Source organism: Phascolarctos cinereus, unplaced genomic scaffold (genome assembly GCF_003287225.1).
Source record: "Phascolarctos cinereus isolate Bilbo 61053 unplaced genomic scaffold, phaCin_HiC Scaffold_2;HRSCAF=192, whole genome shotgun sequence".
NCBI classification, from domain to species: domain Eukaryota; kingdom Metazoa; phylum Chordata; class Mammalia; order Diprotodontia; family Phascolarctidae; genus Phascolarctos; species Phascolarctos cinereus.
This window is the reverse complement of record NW_027555625.1, coordinates 393,502,456-393,507,355: the sequence shown is the minus strand read 5'-3', so window position 1 is coordinate 393,507,355 and position 4,900 is coordinate 393,502,456.

Sequence of the window (4,900 nt, the reverse complement as noted above, 5' to 3'; positions counted from 1 at the left end):
TTGTAGATCAAAATTCCTTCATATCTTCTAATTATGTGTGATAGTTGTTCATATTTTTCCATGAACTATTCATAGAGGATGCTTAATAAACACTTATTGGTTAATTGATAATAGTGTACCTCTCACACTTTTAATCTTTTATCTCTCACCATATGTTTGGAGCATACTTTATCAGCTTACATGTATCCTTGATGGTATCTTTTTTTTTTCAGCCAAGACAAGGTTTATTAAAGATCCACCATATTGGCCAGATTCTTAAGGAATCTGAACATATGTGAGCTATTGGCTAGATTATAAGAATTTGAACCGATGGTGTCTTTTATATCACCTCTCAGATAAAAGTTACCACTGTTAATATGCCGTACCAAACATAGCCAGGATGTGTTTTTTTCCATTGCATTTTGGGTACTGATTTTTCTGAGATTGTATTCCTTGATTTATAGTTATATATAGCACCACTAAGAGAATATTGGTGTTAAAACAATGAGCTGTAGCAGGAAGGAGCATCTTAGGCTATCTTCTTGCTGATTCTTCTCTTTTTGAACTCAGGTCATTGTCCATCTACAGTGCTTGTCCAGGACATTCATCTATGTCTACATTTATGTCTGTGTCTGTGTCTGCATCTGCTTCTATGTCTATGTCTATGTCTACATTTATATCTGCCTCTCCTTCTCCCTCTTGAGGAATTAAGTCAATGGGCCATTGTGTCAAACTGTATCTTGTTCTATAAGTAGACAGTAAAAGGGGGGCAAAAGAAGGAAATAAGATTGCAAAGGGGAACCTTGAAGTCAAGTACAAACCATCCCAAAAATCCAAGGAACATAATTTAGAAATTGTATTATATAGTAACCAAAATTGAGGTTCTGGGAATATGAACTGAATTAGCAGGAACCATCTAGGTGCTGCTGTCAGGGTTCTGGTCCTGTGATATGCAAATTCCAGACAAATTCCAGACCTCTGCTAGCAGAACATCAAAAGGTGCTGATAACTTTGAGATGATGTGTATGTTAACTTTGAAGTTTTACTGATAATGTTGAGATGGTTTGGATATGCCAATGAGCTAATCTCTGTTCCTCCAAAAAACCTTATAAAAATGAGGCCTCAAACCCCACCCCTTCAGCATTTTTTTTTCTCTATCAGGTCCATGCTACTGAGTGCTACCAATTCCATGGTTATGGGAATGATATTCTCTGCCTCTCCCCCTCCCCATCCTCTTCCCCATGCTACCTGCCTTCTTCACTAACCTATTCCCCTGGCACCACACTGTCTGCCGCTATACCCCTTCCACTGCTTGTCCTTGTACCATGTGTGCCTTAATAAAGTGTGATTGCTGCTCCATTTCCTGCTGCCAATTGTGGTCTTTCCCAGTAAGTACCCAGAAAACTGGATGCATCTGCCCCCATTTCATACTTTCATAAATTAATTAGCAATCCAGCCATCTATTCAGCTACATGTCATAATCTGGGTAATATGCATTCTTTAATTTCCTTTTAAAAATCCCTTGCTTTATTTCTTTTAGGTATTCACATAGTACTTATGGAAAATCTACTTTTCCCTTTGAGTTTATGTTTATAGTTGTTACAGAATTATACCATTTTGGGGACTTTCCATCTTCACTGCATATATACATATATACATACATACACACACACATATTTTTATATGCTGGTCAGTCTCTAGTTTATTTATCTCTTTGCCAGGACAAGGCTCTGCTTATGGCTGTGCTTTTGGGAGGGGTTTTTGGTTCTGCTTGTTTTCACATGGGGTCCCCTAGATCCCTGTGCTGATCTCTCTATCTTGAGGTTAAGACCCCCCTGGATCTTTGGTTCAGAGGGCTAGATGTTCAGGACTCTGTATGGCATCCCAGTACAGTGTTAGGGCTGAGTGCCGAGTGCTGCCGAGCCCAGACTGGTCTCTGCTTCTCTTCTGAACTTTCAAGATCCCCAGCCGGGGGCTTTCTGACCTTCCTGGAGCTTGCTCAGGTAAGCCTTCCATTCTTGCTTCCATTGGATAGAGAGTCCTGTGGGCTGTCCATGTTTCTGTTTTTGCTAAGAGGCTATGCTTGTTTGCCTCTGCTGGCACTGGCTGCTCTGGGGCTGGCTTTGCTTTTGGCTCCTTTTTCTTATTGCCTGTTGGTTTCTGGCTGACTCTTTGTGCAGTTTGGGGGTGGAAGAAGTCACTTGCTATAGTTTCTCATTGAATTGTTGGTTTGTCATTAGGCCTAGTGTGAATTTCAGGTTTTTGCTGGAGTAGATATGTGGGAGCTGGGCAGTATGCCTCCTGTTGGGCAGCTGTCTTGGCCAGAAGTCCACAACGCACGTTCTTATCCACTTGGATTTTGCTGTGTGGATTTCTTGGCCAATCTTTTAATTGACCATGGCACTTACTATGGAAGCCTATAGTATTTCAGGGATTGATGTAATCAGCACAATTTCTGATCTGGCTCCTAAATGCTGTAAAATATAAAGATCTTACTTTTTGCTTGAGTGAGTTTACATGTTACTCTGCCACTTATTCTATCAATAGTTTCTCTGGTGGACTTGGGTCTGTTTTTACTTACAAAGAAAAATACAGATTTATAAAGATGATAACAAGGTTTAAAAAAAGTTTTTTAAAAAGTTGCACCCCAGTTATTTTCTGCTAAAACTCTCTCTCAATCAAATTATTCTAACAATGAAAAACAGTTAAGCAAAACCAGCTGACAAAATGAACATGTCTGACAACATATGCAACATTCTGCTCCTATATTCTATAAAGAGGGGGAAATGTACTTCATTGTTTGTTCTCTGAGACCAAAATAGCTTATTCCAATTATTCTGAGTTTTATCGCCTTTTTTTGCACCACTTTAATTTACTTTATTATTTATTTATACATTTTTTATTATTACAGAAAATTTTCTCCTAATTCTGCTCACTTTCCTCTGTATCAGTTCATATAAATCTTCTTATGTGTCTCCACATTCTTCCCATTTGTCACTTAGAACACAATAGCATTCCTTGACATTAATTTACTACAATTTGCTAACTTATTTTCTCTCATCGAAGAATGCCTGTCTGGTTTCCAGTTTTATTTCTTGCTATCTCAAAAGTGTTGCTAAAAATATTTCACAACAAAGTTTAAAAAAATGTGTAGTAGTACTAGAATAAATAATACGGATGACAAGAGATATATAAGAGATCTGCGTCAGTGAAAGTTGCTGGAGATCTTTGAAAGTAGGAAGTGGAACTTGAGTTGGGTTCCCCGTAACTCATATCTTCTACTTAGTGTTCATTCTGTTGAATCTTGTTGCTTTGGACAGATTCAAACTGGTGGAGGATTCAGAAGGTTGTATGTATGTACAAGAACTAGTATCCAGTTCTGACATCAACTAGTTAGATGACTCTGGGCTTTGGTTGCCACGATCCTTGTTTATCATTAAGTGTCCAACCTACTGGTGCTGAGCCCCTCTGTACTTAGCTACACTGGTCTTCAGAAAGCAGACACAGTCTGTGTCCATGACTCTATCTGGAGCCTTTACAGTTTAGTAGAATTTTCCAGAACCAGTGCTGTGCTGGCCAGATCTTTTGACTGAGGTCTCAACCATGGTCACTTCTTTGCCACAAAGAAGAATAGTAGAAAATGAGGAAGGACCTCAGCATCTTGTGTGGGCCTTTTATGACAAGTGGGAGATATAGATAAGAGGTGGACAAGATAGGGAGACTTGTTCCAAGATGGGATGGATTGCAATTTGCATCATTAAAAAGAATATTCATATTGATGAGTTTGTAGATCCATCTGAGCATTTCAGTTGTCTTAGGCAAGTGATTTCTCCTCTCTTGGCTTTACCTTCCTAATTTATAAAATGGTTGGACTAAAATTTGTAAAAAGGTTGGACTAAATTCATAGAACCATAGATCTAGAGCTGCAAAGGAACTCAGAGGTCATTTAATTCAACCTCCTAATTTTACAGATGACAAAACTTTGGTCAATGGGAGATTAATGGCTTACCCAAGGTCAGACAGCCAGTGAGCGTCAGAGACAGGATTGAATCCAGGTCTTCTGAATCCAGAACCAACACTCTTTCCACCATTCCATGGAGGTCTTCAAGACTCATTTTAACTCTGACATTCAATGACAGAATAGACACTCCTCCTCTCTGCTCACCATGTAGGAAGATCTAGAGAAAACCTTTTCATTTGGACAATTTTACTTTTAGGGTTGAGAAAACTTGCTGGGAATGAGTGATTTCCTAGGGCCTCCAAAGGCCCAGAAGAAAGTGATTTTAGGTGACATTTTCTTTTCTTTCCAGTATTTTGACATATCACTTCTTTGATTAGCACAGATTCCTTGAGGCCCACGACTTTCCTGGTAAGAGGCAGTTTTCTGGTGAAGATCAAATTGACAAAACCTCAAGAGGCTGAATTAAAATCAGATGTTGAGGGTGCATCTGGGATCTCTTTATAGGGGATTGCTGGAGTCAGAAAACCAAAAACACTGTAGTGTTTGTAGTCCGTGAAATTATATTAATTTTGCTGTTTCACTTTCAGTAGCCTCTCTGACAGGCCTGGTGGACAGGCATCGCCAAAGTCAACACAGGAATCCCCGGTGAGCTAAGGGCAGCTGGTTTTTCTGTTGTAAAGCAGGACTTTTTTGCACCTTTCCCTACATAATTACATGACTTCTGTAAGTTTGAGTATGCCTTACTTTTTCTCAGAAATTAACTGTATTATTATTATTTATTTTAAAAAATCTTAAGCTACTTGGAGATCCAGGAGCTACTCATGGATTTGATCACACTCTGATCTGGATAGGAGCTTTGACCCACTGTGTTTCTGACCTGGTCCTATTTGCTTTTCTTCAGGCAACCGGATGGCTCCAGCTCCTGGGGGCTCGCTATATTAACGTTTAACTTAGGGAAGA